Source organism: Panthera tigris, chromosome B3 (genome assembly GCF_018350195.1).
Source record: "Panthera tigris isolate Pti1 chromosome B3, P.tigris_Pti1_mat1.1, whole genome shotgun sequence".
NCBI lineage: Eukaryota > Metazoa > Chordata > Mammalia > Carnivora > Felidae > Panthera > Panthera tigris.
This window is the reverse complement of record NC_056665.1, coordinates 132,086,420-132,105,760: the sequence shown is the minus strand read 5'-3', so window position 1 is coordinate 132,105,760 and position 19,341 is coordinate 132,086,420. Positions and strand designations below refer to the sequence as shown.

Genomic DNA, 19,341 nt, shown 5'->3' with positions numbered 1-19,341 from the left:
AGTCTGGCTTCCTCTGTGGCTGTCGATTTCTGCTTCTTCACACCGTTGGCTTGCTTGTGATGGAATCTTGGTGCCATCTCCCTCAACATGATGGCCCCGGCGCCTAGTGACATCAGCCCCATCATTTCTGTGCAGTGTCTGTCATAGTTCCAGACACGCGGACTGGGTCTTCCTGGGTTAGATGTCCAGCTCTGGTCAAAACAAGGGCAGGGTCCCTGGATCCACATAGCTGCTGGGACACCCCGTCCTTCATCTGGGCTGGGCTGGGGCTTGAAACATGCCTGCAATGAAAAATTTTCTTGGGAAGCCCTTGGTCTTTCGAAACTTTTTAATAACGAAAATAAAAATAATGAGGAACTTTTGACCGTTTTGTACTTTCTGCTCCCCTTTGCGTGTCCTCAGGACAACTCTCCCAGGTGATGGAGACTAATACACCAAAGGCCTCTGGGACTGTCCCAAGGCTCCCTTCTGCCTCTCTGTCGTTTCTGCTGTGACTTCATCTTCCTTACGTTTTGTTTCCATAGATCGGGGGCTGGCATTTCCCAAACTAGCAAAGTTTTTCTTTGGTGGCTACTTCTTCCTGCCAGCTGCCCTCAAATTGCCTATAATCACAGGGTTGAGTGATTACCCAGAATTATGAACTCTAGCCCCCCTGTTCTAGACAGGAATAAATGTCATCTATCCAACACAAGTTGTCCTGATTTTCAAGATCAAGAGATTGAGTAATGGTTCTTGTTAACCAGCCCATGTCACCACATTGTGATTTTCACCATGGGGAAAAATGCGATTATTCTGTGCCGGGGACTGGCATAGAAATACAAAGAGATTCCCAAACTTTGGTGTAGTGGACTGGGCAAAGATAAAGAGAGACTAGGGGGGTTAAAAGTGGCGTTTGCCAGTTGCCGAAGGATTGACCATGGCCAAGATTACGTGGTTTAGAAATCCAGAGGAGAAAAAGATCCCTAATGGTTAGCGGAACCAGAGTGGGAGTCCTGGAGAGGGCACAGAATTTCATCAGCTGGACTTTTCAGGACGGCCAGGGGAGGGGCTGATGGCAGGGAGAGAAGTCATGAGTCACCAAGTCATGAACTTGTACCACGGGGTGGGGGGTGGGAATGCATATGGGGTAGACAATGTGAAAACAGGAACAGATATTTTCACAGGGCTTACGGAAGGCTGTTTCGAGTTGTGTGAGGCATTTGTATCTGTGATCTTCTCACTTTCCAGCAACTGCAAGTAGATATGATACTCTTTTTACAGGTAGGGAAACGGGCTCAGAGAGATTCAGTGGCTTGCTAGGCTGACATGGCCAGCTGCCGAACCGAGATGTGGGACTTCTCTGCTTCTCCTTTCCCCCAGCTGGCCGAAGCAGAGGGCTCCTGTGGGAGAGAGAGGGACACAGGTTTGGGAAGGTGGTTGGAGCTGGACCGTGGGGTTCTTGAGGGCCACGCCCAGGAAGTCTCAACTTCGATCCAAAGGCGGTAGGGGGCCCTTGGACATTTCTGAGCACAGGTGCCCCATGTGCAAAGAGGGCAAGTGCTTCCTGCTTATGCCTTCGAGGTTTATGAAGCCGAAGCCCTGTTGTGTCCACGCAAAAGGCCACAGCGGTCACTGAGATGATTTTCTGTAGATTGAACAAACATGGACCAGATTTTGACACAAATGCAAACCCCGGTCTGCGACTTCTTTTTCATCTAAAGTGTTTGGCTCTTACTTTTATTTAATGGAACTTGTATTCATTGACCGTTGCTTTTATCTGTTGGTGCCACCCTTTCTCTTAGCGTCTTGACCATTCTGGAATCCGTCCAGTTTATAGAGGGATGGAATGAGTGACCCACTCCCACAGCACTGCCCGGTGGAGTTGGTCAGTTTCTGATGTTGGAGTAGATTTTTCCCTCTTGCTATTTGAGACGGTAATGTCTTTTCCCCTGCTACATTATAGGTAAGCACAGTAATATTCATCTTTTATTTTTGTAGGATAAAAAGGCTGGGTTAGGTGATTCTATTCATTCTTTTGTTCATTGAACCACATTGAGTTCTTGGAATGTGGAGGACCTTGCATTAGGTGCTGTGGGGGTGGGGGCGGGGCACAGAGAGGTGCAAGTCTGGGTCCTTGGGGGACACCTTGGGGTCATCCCCAAAGCTTTCCTGTTCTTGAATCTCACGCCCAGTCAGTTACAAAGATCTCTTGAGTCTACCTCCTAGATGTCTCTCTGGTTATGCCATTCTCTCCGACCTCTTCTGCCGCTAATCTTTATTCTTGGTTGGACAGCACAGGGGCCTCCTGACTCTTCCTCCTTCTCCTTCCTGTCTCCCCTCAAGTCCATCTGATAATAGTGCTACCAGAAGCTTCAATACACAAACGAATGCTGTCACAGCCCTTTGAGTGAGTTGTCTCGGAGTGTGGCTCTGACCACCAGCATTAGAATGATCTAGAATGTTTCTTAGAAATGCAGATTTCTGGGGGTGCCTGGGTGGCTCAGTCGGTTGAGCCCCAGACTTTGGTTCTGCTCACGGGCTCGAGCCCCACGTTGGGCTCTGTGCTGACACCTCAGAGCCTGGAGCCTGCTTCGGATTCTGTCTCTGTCTCTCTCCCCCGCTCGGGCCGTGTCTCTCTCTTTTCTGGACCTTAGCCTGGATTTACTGAGAATTGGAAGTGCCTGGGAATCTGCATTTACGCAAGCTCCCAAAATGATTCTTTTTTGCACTGAAATTTAAGAAGCAATGTTTGGAGGACCCAGTTCACACCTTTCAGCAGGGATTATAAAATCTGCCTTTCTCATCCTTTTTGTTATGGAAGATTTCAATACCGTACCATAATGGACTACAGCTACAATGTAGCTATTGTGGGAGTCACCACACCGTGTGTACCATTAACGCGGGACCCATCTTGTTTCACCCTTCCTCCTCGTGCCCCTTCCTGCCCTCCTTGCTGGATTATTTTAGAGTAAATCCCAGGCATCATATCATTGTATCTACAAATATTTCAGAATGTACCTCTAATCCATAAGATCTCTCTCTCTCTCTCTCTCTCTCTCACACACACACACACACACACACACACCCCTGAAAACCATTATCACTCCTAAAAACAAATTAACCACGATTCTTTACTACCACCCAAAGTCCAGTTCATTTTAGAATTTATCTGATTGTTAAAAAAGAAATTCAGCAGCGGTTTATTCAAATTAGAATCTAAAGAAGGTCCACATATGACATTTCATTGATGTGTCTCTTACATTTCTTTTTGATCTGTGCTCCTGCCTCTTCTTTTCCCTCACCATTTAAAGGAGGCTGTTTTCCCTTTTCATCCTCTTCTCCATCATTATTCTGCTGTTCCAGTCTTTTTTTCTTTTCTTTCTTTTTTTTTTTTTTTTTTTTTGCCATATCTCAACACTCCCTGTTCCCACAAAGGCCACGTGGTCTAATGCTGACTTTCACTTGCATATGCTATTCTCTCTCTGCCCAGAATATTCTTCCTCCTCTTTTCTCCTCCGGATGCTGTGTTCTCAACTTGGATGACCCAGCTGGGCTGCACCTCTGCAAAACCTTCCGGAACCGTCCCTTCTCATTGCGGCTTTTGTCTCCACTTTGCCTATTATTTCATCACCCCCATTTTGCGGTGTGATTATCTCCTTAGTATCTGTCCCTGCCAGTGTTCCCTTTCACATCTCTCCCCACCCTGAGATGGAGGGCAGGGACCACGTGTTATCCAATTTTGCATCGTTGGGGGTCGGCACATTGCCCGACATGTAGTAGATGCTCTTGGAATACCTTGTGAGAGAATGGGCAAGCCATCAGCCACCAATTCAAGTACTTATAATAGACTTAGGTTCAGCTTTTTGGGAATACTTGAGTATCGTGTACTCTGCATGAGTAGCCTTCTCGGATTAGGGAGAATGCAGCTTCCTTACCTTTTGTTGTCTTTTCGGTCCGCTGTAAGACTGGGTTTGCCCAGGTAACTGCCTCTGTCTGCCTCCACTGGCCATCAGCTGGCTTCCTTCCTGCTGTTGTCATCGCTACAACTGTATTGTCAAGAGTTAACAAAAGGAGGAGAGTCTTAGCATTGAATGTGCTGACCAAGGAGTGTTTTACAGTAGGTAGAGAAAGAGGTGGTTCAAGAGATATCAGAGAACTGACCCTGGCCCTGTGAAACTCACTTCATTGTAGATGACACCCAATAGTCTGTCACTTTCGTGAGAGTGAACGTAACTACAACAGATTTTCTTCCCTGTAGTGTTCCCTGGATTCTTGGCGATCTCTTCCTGGGATCCTAGGAGGCCATGTTGATTTATAGACAGATTCTGAGGTCCATGCAGTGCAGATGACTTACTAAAACCCCATATATCCGGGTGAAGAGCCCAACTCCATCGCCTCTCGTCTGATGCTCCTGACTGCACAATCTTACTGCTTCACTCATTCCTTGAGATTCTGATTAATTGGAAATGGACATGAACTTGTGCCATCTACATAGGGTTTATTTTCCTTCAAGCGTCCTTTTTGTTTTCTTTTAAGTTTGTTTATTTATTTTGAGAGAGAGAGGGAGAGAGAGAAAGGTGGAGAGACAATTCCAGGCAGGCTCTGCACTGTCAGCACAGAGCCTGATGCAGGGCTTGAACTCACGAACTGTGAGATCATGACCTGAGCCGAGATCAGGAGTCAGAGGCTTAACCAATGGAGCCACCAGGCGCCCCTTCCTTCATGTGTCTTATTTTGAGTCACTGTATGTACTAATTTTTTTAAAATAAATGATTTCTCATTTCTGTTTGTGATCTTTGAAAATATGCTCAAAGCGGTCAGATTTTTTTGTTTCATTAACTACTCAGAATACCCTTGAATTTTAGTTTTTGCGTGACTCTAGAGACACTATTTTGAGTTACCTGCCAGTTTCTATTACAGCCGTCGATAAAATCCACACAGAACGTTGCTGGTGATCAAAGGACCTGATTCTGGTAGTTGATACAGATATTCCGTGTAGGGAATGCACATTGCCCAGAAGCACTGACAGGTGTCATCAGACAACTGTTGGGACACTTTTTTTGCTTGAGTATCTGTCCTGATTACCCCTACATTCATTATCTCTGTTTTTTGACTTATGTGAAAGCTGCTCCCCAATCCTTATAGATCAGTTTCTATCTAGGGGAGCGGTGTCTCTGAAATAGTATGTAGTAAGGTAATGACACCATTCTTATATGATACCGGAAACACTCTTATAACTCATTCCTTAATTCCACGAAGGTTGATCTCATGCTTATAAACAGGCTTTGTGCGAGGCATCAGGAAAACGAGGATGATTTCAGTCTAGTGGGAGAGGTGAGCACGTAAAGATATACACATACAACACGGCATACGACATCTGAACCAGGTGCTATGGGAGGGCAGAGGAGGTGGTGACTGCCTCTTGGTGTTTGTATGAATTGATGAGCAAGGTTTCTGTTGCACGGAGAGGGTTAATAGGAAGCTTGGAACGTGCACAGAGAGCAGAGTAGATGCTTAGGGTCTCTGGTTCTAGAGTTAACTTGGTCACTAACGTGTGACTAGGACACATGCCTGCATCTCTCTGAATCTTAGAGTTCTCCGTTCAATTCAGTGAGCCTTCTCTGGTGGGCCCACTGTGTTTTTTCAGTGTGTTTGTTGGTTTGTATGTTTTTCCCCCCCAGTAATTCACATGTAAGCTGAGTTGGCTTAGATCCATGGTTCCCAAACTGGTTGCCACAGAGGCAACCTGATTATCCTCCCTAGTCCATGCTTTTGTCAGACACCCAGGATGACCACCAGTCACAGGTTCTGATCTGCTTCAGACCTCCAGTGGCAACGTGATGTGCTGAGGAAGAACATTCCTGCCCAGGGCACCGGAGCCAGGCATGGCAGCTCGCATGGCAATGTTGTGCATGAACGTATGATTTCCAAAAGGCTTTGGGAAAGTGACAGAATGAAGCCCCGTCCTCACACCGCTCACTCTTCAGAAGACCGTTTCCATTTGGGAAAATGATACTGGGATGCGTGTTATCTGCAAGCCCCTTCTTGTGCCATAATTAAAATGTGTGAAATCGTGTGGATGGGGGCTCACCAGCTGTGCTGAAGTTGGATCTCGTGTCTCCCCGGGGCCCACCGTGTCTTTCGCTCTCTCCTGCATGTCACAGCCAGCAGTTGGGACCCAGATCTTCTGGGCGCTCTCCCTGGGTTCCCGGCACCCCAGGATTAGGGGCTAGTAGCCCCCAGTATCCTGCTCCTGTGGAGATGGAGTTCTAGAGTGTGCATGGCCATGCGGGCACCATTGGCACACAGTGTACCTGGCCAGATCTCTTCGGCCACCACGTCCACGGTGGGCTCTTGGTCTCTTCTCTGTGGACGTTGCTCTTGATGGGATGTCTCCCGTATCAAAAAGCGTTTAATAAACTTCCACTGAAGTCGGAGGCTGTGAAGGGCACTTGTGACCGGCCTCATCTTTCCTCCCCAGGTTCCTGCTCCAGACAAGTTGTACCTCTGGACTCTCTGTAATCCGCCCCCCCCCCCCCCCCCGTTGCTGTCACGGAGTCACTTCTGCCTCTCTCTGGACAAGGCTGCCGTCTGTGCAGGCATGATTTATTGCCAGATGGTTATTTTCTTAACAGTGATTGAGTTTTACAAAATGTAATCCCAGTTGGTCTTCCGCCCCACCCCCGTGTAAAACGTTTTTGGCTTACGCACTTGGAGCCCTCTCTTTAGCCCGGTGCTGAGGTTTACCCCAGGTTTGGTGGGGAGCTGTGCTCGTGGCTGTCACCTGGCTGTGGCCGATTGAGGGCAGTACTTACCCTCAGTACTTTGGAGACGGCCGCGAAGGTGCTCAGATCATCTGTTCGGAAATGGCAGCTTGTTCACATGGGGTCATTGGATGTCTCTTGGTACCCAGCGCTTGCCTGTCTGAGCAAGCATTGTGGGTTGAATTGCCTCTCAAGAAAGATATGTTGAAGTTCCATCCTTGGGCCCCGTGAATGTGGCCTTATTTGGAAATAGGGTCTTTGCAGATATAACCAAGTTCGGGACGAGGGCACTACCGGATTAGGAGGTGGGCCCTAATCTGGGAAAACTAATGTCCTTCTAAGGAGAGGAGAAGAGACCCAGGCCTCCGTGCGGGGAGGGCGGAGGTGGAGGTTGGAGTGACACATCTATAAGCCAAGAAGCTCAGGGATTGGCAGAATCCAGCAGAAGCGGGGAGAGAGGTGTGGAACACCTCCTCTTTCAGAACTTCTAGAAGGAACCAGCTCTGCACACACCTGGATTTGGGACTTCACATCGGAACTGTGAGGGAATCAATTCCTGTTGTTCCGAGTCACCTCGTTCATGGCACATTTTTTCTAGCAGCCCCGGGGGAGATGAACACAGCATGGAAAGAAGTAGTGATGGGTTTCTGCCCTCGCTAAAGACTGAGGGTAAAGCCCAGCCACAGGTGCTTAGGAGTTCTGCACTGGGACTGTGTCCTTTTCCAGCGGAGGGAACTGAGGCCAGAGAGGTGTGCAGTCACACAGCGGGGGCTGGTGGCCGATTTGGCCCCAGAAACCGTGTCTCCAGAGCTTAGAACTTCTCCCACTGATGAAGCTGCCGGTTCAAGTACATTTGAAACCTGACCTTGTTCACATGAAAGAAGCAGCCACCTTTGGGGACAAGTGGCTTGTTTTCCTCTTCGGTTTTAGATGGTAAATGAGGAGAGCACAGATCTCTTTGACAAAGTGGGGAGGATTTATAGGGCATTGGTTGTATTTGCTACACACAGCGCAAGTGAGGAGCACGGGGGCACAGACCACGGGTCCCAGATGGGACCCATTATTCTGGGGCCATAGCCTCTTGGTCATGCCCTTGAACTCGCCTTTCTTTATCCAAAGTGATTTGTAGTAAGTGCCAGTGTGCTCCTTTTCTTGTAAGTGAAAGCATTTTATAAAAAACCCGTGCTTATGGTTTTTCTTAGGTGGAGGTGCTATGGGGATGATAGGGCAGGAGGAAGGCTTAGTTTTCCTAGCTTTATTTGAAAAGCTAAAAGTGCATCTTCTTTTATTATTTTGTTGTTATTATTAAAAAAAATTTTTTTTCAACATTTATTTGTTTTTGTGAGTGAGAGAGAGCATGAGCGGGGGAGGGGCAGAGAGAGAGGGAGACACAGAATCCGAAGCAGGCTCCAGGCTCCGAGCTGTCAGCACGGGGCCTAATGTGGGGCTCGAGCTCACGGACTTGCAAGATCGTGACCTGAGCTGGAGTCAGACACTCAACTGACTGAGCCGCCCAGGTGCCCCTGTTACTATTTTTTAAGTTATCATTTAAGTAATCTCCACACCCATTGTGGGGCTTGAACTCATGACCCCGAGATCAAGTGTCGCATGTTCCTCCGACTAAGCCAGCCAGGCGCCCCGTGTGCTCCTATTTTAAGCTCATGACGCTCATCCCACCCTTTCAAAACCTGAGGTCTTATTCAGAAGGCACTCTTCCCTTGACTTTCTTGGTTCTCCACTCCCTACTTTGAGTTTGAGGTACTTACTGGCCTGGCTCGGTCCTCTCCTGGCAATAAGCCCCCCCCCCGCCTCGCCGGGCTATCTCCTGCACCCAGGCGTCTGTCTCAGGTGCCACTCACTTGCCCTCCAAGTCCGGAGCAGGGTCTTGGATGCATGGAACCTATAGGGTGTTGGGCGGGTCTTGTTCCCTAGTGGTCAGGGTGAATCGGCACCCCAGGTGCCGTACCTGCGTGACATTTCTTACTCAGGGCCTGTCTAAACCTTGGACCTGGAAATTCAAGGCGACGCTTGTTTGGGGTAACGTGTTCTTCGGCAGAAAATCCTTTCGCTTGAAACATGAAATCACGAGACTCCGTTTGCACAACGGCGAACGCTCACGCCAGTTGAGTCCTTGGTACAGAAGCGGAGGGACTGGCTGAGTAATTCTAGATCAGAATCCCTTTAGAATTATTAATGTATTGGCTACTTTGTTCCCTATGACTCAGTGTTTGTGTGACCTCAGTTTTACTAAGCATCTGAAGGTGCCTTTGTCAAGTGTGTTCAATTTGCCCAGTGTAACAACATTTTATTTCTGAGCAACAGTCATGCCCTTTAACCTGGCTGCTTTTCAGGAAGGGGGACCTGCTCACCACCCTTGAGAGCGGAGGTCCATCTGGGGCTGGTGATGGGCAGTCGGGCTGCTTCTTGAGGTCAAGGTGATCCTCTCCTCCAAAGTTCTCAACCTTCTTAATTGGCCCCAGGAGACCAAATACAAATAAGTATGTGCCGTTCCCTCCCGCTAGTCTACTTCACCCTCGGATTGTGGACGACTGAATCCACTGTGCCGTCTCACAGCTGGAAAGAGAACTTTCTGGAGAGGCTGCCTACCCACAACTCTATCAGCTCATCCGTTCTGAAGCTTTGAGCTTCTTTTGTTTAGTTAGTGACCTTCTCTCCTGAGTGACAAGGGCAGGGACTCAAGGAGGAACGGGACTAAGTGTGAGTCCGGACCCTGCCTCTGAGAAGGTCCCCCTCACATCCAGGAGGACTTCAGCAGTCGCGTCTCTCACAGCATCGCCAGGGGTTGGCAGGGACTTCAGAAGGGTTTCTGGAGATTTGGGTCATAGAGTGAATTCAATTACTTTGGAGCCTCCTTGCGCCATTTTTATTTTCTTTAATACTTTGTATTTTATTTTGCTAGGCTTCCCCCCTCCCCCCAAGAATAAAGGCACATTCAATAATAAGAATTCTCTAGTATCCAATACAAAAATGATACTGCTTGTCAGTTTGAAGAAAAAGCAAATTGTCTGCTCTGTGGGTTGGGATTTCCTCTTTAAAAAAAAAAAGCAGCTTAGAGAAAATCCCTGAACATAGTCTCCTGATTGAAAAATATATTAGTGGATTTCACGGCTTTATCATTTTCTTAAAGTAACAGTTTTTCCTTACTTTTAAAACATATATATTGCTGTTGAGACATATGGCTGAAAACATTCCCAGTGCAGAATGTTTGCTAGTTTACAAAACTGAAAAAAAAATCTTTGTTTCCTAAAATTGTGGCGTTGGAAGGAAGCTTATTATTCCTTAAGTCCAACCTTCTGCCTGGGGACAAATCGGCCTGGGTTGTTTCTGTGATACCTCCATGGGGGGGGGGGGTTTGCAAATATCATGTCCTGACCCCTTCAGCCCACCCTTTGTGTGCTAAATTTGGGTTTCTACACATCATCGGCAAGCCAATGGCTTATAGCCATCCCACTGGCCTGCCCGCCAATACATTACAGCCTTTCCATGTTTTGTCTTTAGGGCATGGTTTTTTGTGTGTGCAGTCATTTGCGTTGTTTATGTACTTGTTTCATAAAAATGAAAATTAAAAATCAAGGAGGTTGATAATAATTACGAAGAGCATAATTCTCAACACATCCACTGAAAAAGAGCAGGGAATCCTCTGGTGTGGACCTTTGGGTGAGGGAAGGAAGAGAAGGAAGGGTGCTGTCAGTGCTCCTGACCAGCAGATGAACTGTGGATGCTTGAGTTGGACGGGCGGCAGCGGGGTGGGGGTGGTATTCGGGAACTTCTTTGCTTTTGTTCTAGGTGCTCAAAGAAGGAAGGCTCGCTGCTTTAGACTCGAGAGATGTCTGTTGTGACAGAGTTTTTGACTTTGCTATGTTTTCCTTGCAAACCCATGTTCAGGAAAGCATCACAGAAGGGGTGGGGGGGCGGGGAAAGGATTGCTAAGAAAGGCCAAACAGTTCTGTTAGGTGTCCCTGAATGCTGCCTTTTCATGATACATGCTGCCCTGGAGGTCACCTCTTCTGGTGTTTGCTGGGTCACCCTCCCCAGTGCCTCAGATGTCCAGATTCCTAGGATTTTCTCTTTCTGGGTCACCTGACTTTGAACTCCCCCCATTTCCCCAGGCTCCCTCTATGGACGCCGCCTGGCATCGCTGAGTGGTCCCGGGCAGTCCCGGGCCAGTGTTCTGCTGGTGTTGTTGAGCCGCCCTTAGAGCCGTGTTCCTTCCCTCCTGTCTAGAATGCACCCAGCTTCATCGCACCCTCCCCTCCAAGCCTTTGCTGTGGGCCTTTAAGGCATCTCATTTTTAAAAATTTTTTTTATTCATTTTTGAGAGAGAGAGAGAGACAGACAGACAGACAGATAGACAGCATGAGCGAGGGAGGGGCAGAGAGAGAGGAAGACGCAGGATCCGAAGCAGGCTCCAGGCTCCGAGCTGTCAGCATGGAGCCTGATGTGGGGCTCGAACCCACGAACCATGAAATCATGACCTGAGCCAAAGTCGGCCGCAACCCACTGAGCCACTCTGGCGCCCCTAAGGCATCTCGTTTTTGATTTTCCTGCTTCTCACTCACCTGACACCTTCTCATCTTTCTGCTTCCAGCTTTAAGGACACCTCTTCCGGGATGTCTTCCATAGTGTCTCCTGCTGGGCTCCCTCAAGGACTTTACCCCCAGGAGCACGTAGCCCCAAGTGTGCTTATACATTTATTTGTTGCTTGTTTACCATCTCTCTCCTCAAAATGTCAGACAGTACCTTGCACAGGGGGCCCCCGAAGATCTGCTGAATGCGTGAATTCTGGTCCCTGAGGTGCTGAACCTGGCGGTTATCTTTGATTCCTCATCTCCTTGGCCCCCAGTTTACCGAGAACTCACGAAGAGCGGAGCCCAGCACCTGGCCCTCTGGACCATGCCCCCCAGGCCCTCCCCCTCCATCCTGACTTGCAGGTGCAGCTTTTCTCATCTCCAGACTCTGACCCTTCTTGCCAAGCACTGTCATCCCCGTATCCCCTGCTCAGGTGTCCCCACTGGTCACTGCCACCCACGGACGTAAGTTCCCATCTTCTCCCTGACTCTCTAGACCCTTTGGAGTCTGCCTTCATCCTTTAGCCGTCTTTATTTCACATGGTTCCCGGCACACTCCCACCGCTGGAGACAGGTGGGTCCCTGCCCTGCTCCACACACCCCTGCAGGCATGGTTCACTGCTCATGTTGGCTTTACCTGGACTCCACCTGTTCCTCCCGTCTATATACCCTGACCCAGCTCTTTGCTCGGGACCCTGCATAAACCCCATCTCCTTAATGGCCTCTCTCCCTGATCTTATCCATCTGTCTCTTTGACCCTTGGCATTTATAGTTTGTGTACGTGGCTTATAGTAAACTTTATACTAAAGCCTGTCATCTTCGGAAATCAGGAGCAGTGCAGATGATTTTTAGGAGTGTGGAGGTTGGAAGCAGAAGCCTAGGTTTGAATCTTTGACCGTTTGCTAGCTGCGTGTCCTCCAACGGGTTAATTACTGTTAATGAGCCTCGTGTCCTCATCAGTGATGTGAGACTAATGATGCCTTGCTTGCGTGGTTGTTTGAAAATTAAATGATGTAATCATGGCCCAACTCTTAGAGGATAGTAGACAGTCAGTGGGTATTGTACTGCTGGTCACTTGCCCTGTGTTGGTGCTACGGACCGAACCGTGTCCCCCGAAATTCATATGTTGAAACCCGAACCCCAGTGTGACTGTATTTGGGGATAGAGCTTTTAGAAAGTAATTAAGCTTGAACGAGGTCATAAGGGTGTGATCCAATCCTGTAGGATTGGTGGCTTTATAAGAAGAGGAAGAGAATGAGTTCTCTTTACCCTGACACACCAAAGAAGGGCCGTTTGAGGACACGGCAAGAAGGCGGCTGTCTGTGAGCCAAGAAGAGGGGTGCCCCTGGGAACCGAATCAGCCAGCACCTTGCTCTTAGACTTTGTAGCCCCTAGAACTATGAGAAATAAATTTCTCTTGTTAAAGCCATCTATACTGCGGCGTTTTGTGAAAGCATAACAGCAGCCTGAGCTAAGACAGTTGGCTTGCGCTCTAATCAGATAACGATTTGTTGAGCTGACGTTAATTGAGCACTTATTATGTGTCAGGCACTTCCTCATTTAACCTTACGCGTCTGATCTCTCAATTCTCATAACCACCTCAGGAGATCGGTGCAGTCACTTGCTCAGGCCCCCGTAGCCTACCAGTGCCGGCATTAGAACGGCAACCTCATGCCGCAGCCCTGGTGAGACGGCACCTTCCGGAGATGTTCAGTGTGCGCCTCTGTGACCCTGTGTGAGGACCCCCGCGGCAGGCCCTGTGTCTCTACTCCAGATGATGAATTCCTTAATGTCAGAGGTGGTGCCCTCTATTTTATCTCCAGTGGCACTCAGCAAGTGCTACGTGCCCAGGAAGCAATTAAAAAATAATATCTAGTTGGCGAATTCTCCCCAGACAGTTCTGTCGCCTGCATCTGGGCAAAGAGTGAAATTATCCGCCCCCACCCCATTTCCCCGGCGGGAGTCGCCTGAGTGTTGGCTGTCCGTGGGCTCCTTTGCGTGTCGAGGTGAAAACCTGCCCAGAAGCCTGCTGAGTTGGGGAAAAAGGAAGGAGGAGCGCAGAGAGGGGGAGACACAGAATCCCAGGCAGGCTCCACACCATCAGCATGAAGCCCTGTGTCCCCCTATGTGGGGCTCGATCTCACAACCCTGAGATCATGACCTCAGTCGAAATCAAGAGTTGGATGCTTAACCAACTGAGCCAGCCAGGTGCCCCGGATACTCCAAATTTTTAATCCGATCTGTTTGCCTCAGTTGAGTTTGACAGCCAATGCAAACATGGATACTCTGCTGGTTATATCACTCTGCCTGGCTGGTAAAATGCCAGTTCAGGGGAGTGCTGGTGCTCAGGGGCCAGTTTCAAAAAAGACTACGTTGTGGGGCCCTTTCTCCAAGGGACAGAAAGCCACATCATTTACAACATACGCAGCAACCCTGGCTATAGTTTCAGAAGGTTGATCGAGTTTGATCAAGGCTTTTGCTCACACTCTTAGTTGTGGTCTTAGCCTTCTCTGTCTTTGGATAATTCCTGGTCTTCCTTTAGACTGGGATCTCCTCCTCCAAGAAGTCTCCTGTGATGCTGTCTGCCCAGCCCGGGGCTGAGCCCGTCTCCTCAGTGGAACCATAATACTCTGGGCAGTATTTCTTTGCATCTCCATGTTGCTTTACATTGTCTCTTACAACTAGACCGGGTGTTCCCAGGATTCCTTTCTGGTATTGTGATAGTTGTGTGTTGATGTTTGCTGAAGGAAGGAAGTTTATTGATTTAAGTTAGAGAAACACTTTTCTAAGTAGATGAACCCATTTTCTGCCAATGAGAGTCATCAGCTGAGTTTTAGTGTCTGCCCGTAGTGTGCAGTTTGTCTGTAACACGGAAAGGTCATGTCCATCTCATTGTCGCTGTCGGTTCTAGTCCTGGTTTTTCCACCAAGTACAGGTATGACTCACACATTCCATGGGCTCAGCGTCCGCATCTACAAAGCCAAGGTGTTGAATCAGGTCAGGGAGCACAGAGCTGTAGAATTCATCTTCAGTCCTGCGCCCCACACCCACGGTGGGCATGGTGGACATCCTTCATGGGCCACAGCACTCTGTCTCCTAAGCAGGGTTAGGCTCCGTCTCTGAGCGTCGCTTCCGGAAGCCGTCACCGATCCTTTGGGGTTGATATCGGAGAAGAAGACTATTTACCGTCTGTGGTTATCTTCGGAGTTCTTTATAGGTCTAATGGTTCTAGAAAATTCCCTGATTTTCCTCTGTCATCACTGTGATGGGCTGTAGAGTATTCTAGAGTTCGTGTGCCCCTGAACTGAGACACGTGACTTCTTTTGGAAACAACTTCTCTGCAGATGTAAATAGTTAAGATGACATTGTCCTACTGGGTTTGGGTGGTCCCTATGAGAGGAGAGGACACAGGCGCACGGAGAGGAGTGCTGTGTGACCGTGGGCAGGGACGGGAGTGGTGTAGCTGCAGGCCAGGAGTGCCCGGGATCAAGCGAGCCACCAGAGGTCTATTCCCTGGAGCCTTCAGAGGGAGCCTTGAACTCAGATTCCTGGCCCCTGAGAATAAGTTTCTTTTATTTTAATCCACCAAGTTCACAGTGTTTGTTAAAGCAGCTCTAAAAAACCCATGCATTCACCTCCTGTTTTTATTTAAAAACCATCCATTGTGTTTATATTCTCTCTGATGCTAGTGCACCCCCCGCCCAAGACGTCTACCTACAGAAGGCTGACGTACCAGAATGTGTTTTTTTTTGCCGTGTTGTGTGTGGTGGAAAGAACCAGACATTTCTGGGACTGTTCATAAAAATTTAGACATTGATAAAGAGCCCCTTTTCCCAATTAATAGATGAAAGCATATGAATTACTTTATATTTTTGTGGGACATATGTTCAGTTCAGACTCCCTGAGGTCTTATTCAAATTATCGAAAACCTGGCCTCTGCAGTGTAATTCACAGATGGTACCGACTCTAGCCAAAAAAGAAAAAGACAGCAGGGGGGAAAAAAAAAGAACTGGGGGTTCAAAACACAAAACCACAAAACTACTCAAGTGTTCTGTGCGGTAGGGAGCAGCGGTGGCCTGGGCCTGCCCCACACTTTTCCACTCTGGACCCAGCGGGATGCCCTCCCTGTAGGCAGGGGACGCTGTCCCTGTCCCTTTTGCACGCCTCGCTCGGTGCATCCTCCAGGCTTTCATCTGTGTTTTTCTTGCTTCAAATCCTAGCTCCTCTTTGTCAGGTGTTTTCCTGTGTTATTGAGTGATCTCAGCACTCTACAAAGTGGGCGATTATTGTCCCATTGTATAGACAAGGAAACAGAGCCTCTGAAGCCCACTTCAGAGGGCATCTGTGGGAGGGGTGGGAACAGTGTTCTGAGCAAACTCGGGAAGGACACAGGTGGAATAGGAGGATATGAAGGAATGGGGAAGGGGGGAGGCCTGCGATGAGGCCAGGAAGCCAGGAAGCCCCGTACTGCGTAGGGCTTGAGTCTCAGGGTGCTTTCTGTCTCCCCTGGGAGCGGTGGAGGGAGCATGGAGAGAGTGGAATGTGACAGGAGGGGATTTGGGGTGATTACACCTGGTGGCAGGAAGCAGAGGGTTGGGTCAGAGTCCAGGAGGGGCTGGGGGTTCGGCTGGGGGAACACAGTTCGGACAAGGCGGTTGGCAGCTGTAGGAAAGGCGTAGGTGACGGCAGCCCTGCTCTCCCAGATGTGGAGTCCACGGACTGTGATGACAGCTGGGGGCCGTGGGGGAGGCAGGCGAGAAAGGGGAGTAAGAGTCCAGGTGTAAGCCTGCTCAGATGGGAGGGGACATCATGTACCTTGACAAGCACCAGGAAGAAAGGGTGGGCTTGGCGGGCAGTAGAAGCGGATGACGGGCTCTGGTCTAGCCACGGTGCATTCCAGGCACTGACGGTCATCAAGAAAGGATGCTCTCAGTCAACAGCCAGATGCGCTGGCTGTGGACAGGGGACAGGTGAAGCTTTGGAGATGGTTGAGGAGATTGAGCAAAGGGCCTGGGGCCAGCTTTACCGTCGTTTAAGTGGACATCGCAAAGCCCTTCCTGGACTGTGGGCACTGGGGCCGGCCAGCCTTGGCAGCTTGCTCTGCAGGGCTGGGACGTCAGGGCTGCAGAGTTAGCTAGGGAGGGCTGTTACGGTCACGCCACCAGATGTTGCGGGAAGGCTTTATAAAAATTAAGAACAAACCTGTAATCTGTGTGGATTTGTAGGCCAACGCCTGCGTCTGAGACATAATCCCTCTGCGAGTGGCTTCAGGACTACGGCGAGTAAATATTTAGTCCATAGCAGAGAATTCTTTATCGGTAACGCTTACAGATGCAGTTGACTTACCTTGCCGGTGTCTTTGTGTTGATTCTCCGAGAAGAGGGCTTTTCTCCTGTGGTCACTGAGCTTGATTTCGGAATCTCGTACAGAGTTTTGGGTAGCCCGGGGCCGGTTTGTCTCTCGTCCGCACGGGTCGGACGAGATCTGCTCACGCAGTTCTGAAGGTGATTCCCAGGACTGTCCAGGCTCTGTGGGGCCAGTGAGGTCGTTGCTGCTGTTCTTTATAGGAAGGGGAACCAGGGCACCTGGTGTGTGACCTCAGCGCTGGGAGCCTGGGATCACCCTGCTCGTGGGCAGGGCTCTTAAGGAATGTGGCTTAAGCCTCGTCCAGGGGTAAAGTCAGTGATGTGGGAAGTGGTGCTTTTCTGCATTCATGTTAAGCTTGGACGTAGAGGTGTGCCCCATTCTGTCAGAACTTAGTGGTTTATCATGCTTAGAGCAGCGGTCCTTAATCGGAGGTGATTTTTTTTTGTCCCCCCAGGGGACAGACACTTGGCAGTATCTGGAGATTTGGTTGTGCAGACCTGGGCGAGGGGTCCTACGGGTATCTAGTGAGTAGCGACCAGGGATGCTGCTAAACTTCCTGCAGCACACAGGACCCACCCCCACCACAAAGAATTACCTTGCCCCAGATGCCAGCGGGGCAAAGGTTGAGAAACTGTGGGTAGATTTCCCGCAAAATCTTTGCATCCTCACTGCTGTCTGCTGGAAAGACTCAGGGTTCTTACCATGGCATGGGGGTTCAGCACAGCCAGGGAGGGTCCCTGAGTGCAGGGCAGGGTAGAGAGGGGCCTGCATGACTATGGCTAGGAGCGTGGGGTGAGACCCCCCCCCCCCCAGCCGTGTGCTCTCAGCAAGTCCTGCCCTTTTGAGTTTACGTCCCTTAAATGTCAAGCGAGGAGAGCCAACCAGGAGATCTTAAGACCCTTTCCAGTTCCCACATCCTGAGCTTCGAGAACTGACCCTCTCTCCTTATCTGCTGGGCGCGATTCAAGTAGTGTGGGAAAAGGGATTTGGTGAGGCCTCATTTTCCTTGCCTTTTCTACTAGGTTTTATTTGCATGCGGGGGGAGTTCTGAAAAGGTGAGAAAATCAATCGCATAATATTAATTTCATGTTTAAAATGTCCCCTTTTTCAAAAATAAGAACCGTGATGATAAACACAAGAATGTTTCTTCTATTTCAAGGACAAATGACTTTAATATACTTGAAACGTTTCTGCTCGTGATAAAAATTCGGTGTCTGATCGCCCGCAGTGGACAGACGTGTGCATTTTAAGGCGTCTCTGCCGAGGTAAACCCAGGCTCTGGGGACGTCCCCAGACGTCGCTGGCTCTGAGAGAGGGAGTCCCGTGAGTGTAAGAGAAGCTGAGGTCCAGGATGTCTGGGTATTCCCCCGCTGATCCAGCAGACATTGAGTCAGCCTGGATAGGTGTGTTCACTCCTACCCCCCTGCACACACAGGCACACACACGCACACACGGTATCCTGGGAGCTCTTGCTTTTCTCTATCAGTGAATGGGTAATGTACACAAGGAAGCAAAAGCTGTTCCTCTGTCTGGATTAGAGGAACAGCCTTTCTCCTTCTCCTGGAAACCTTCCCTATCCTATTAGTTTGCTAGGCTGCTGTTAAGAGTACCGCAGACTGGGTGGCTTCACAACCAAATTTATTTTCTCGCGGTTCCAGAGGCTGGAAGTCTGAGATAAACGTGTCCACTGAGCTGGTTTCTTCAGAGGCCTCTCTCCATGGCTCGTAGGTGGCCACCTTCTCATGTCTTCACATGATCTTCCCTCTGCGTATGCCCTGTCCTAATCTTCTCTTCTTTTGAGGACATCAGATCAGAGCCCACCCTCTTGGCCTCATTTTAGCGTGGTTACCTCTTCAAAGGCCCTGTCTGCAAATACAGTCGCATTCTGAGGTGCTGGGGTATCCACGTAGGAATCTGTGGAGGTGAGGGCACAGTTCAGCTCGGTACGCCTATGGAGATATGTAGAATGCCGGCCTTGTCACCCTCGGGGCTCTGTCCAGGAGAGTCCAATGCCAAAAGCCACCACTGCTGCTCCCTGCCCCCCCCTTCTCATATGCTTATTAAGAAAAAATTCAAACATACAGGACAGATGCAAGAATAGTATAGTGATCACCTAAATACCCTCCTAGAATCGGTTATTGTTCGCATGCTGTATTTAATTCATCGATGCAGATTATATGAACCAATGAAAAGAAAGTTGAAAGCATCATGACGCTGTACCCTTTCAAACATCAGCACAAATCTCTTCGGAATCAAGACATGCTCCTGTATAACCACAGCATTTTTACCACACCTAAGAAAATTTGAAATAATTCCTTACGGCGTCTACTATGTAGCCCATGTTCAGATTTCTCCAGTTGTCCTCCAAAGTTGTTTTTTTTTTTCTTTTTTATAACTTTGTGGTTTTTTAAGACCAGGATCCAGTGAAGGGATAGGCATTGGAACTGGATTTTTATATCTCTGTCGTCTTTTCAGTCTGGAATGATCTTACCACCTTGCCACCCCCTTGATTGAGAAGATCAAGGCCTGTTGTTTTAGGGGATGCCTTACATCCTGAATTTGGCTGAGTATTTCCTTGTGATGTTGTTCAGCTCGGCCCCATGTCCCCTGGAAGTCAGTTCCAAATGCTTGTTCAGGTTCAA

The 19,341-nt window shown here is 49.1% G+C and overlaps 1 protein-coding gene across 10 annotated transcripts in view; it reads left to right on the top strand.

Moving 5' to 3' along the window:
* FOXN3 (forkhead box N3) overlaps positions 1-19,341 on the top strand; it is a 392,452-nt gene that overhangs the window by 188,623 nt on the left and 184,488 nt on the right. The gene's annotated exons all lie outside the window — the stretch shown is intronic.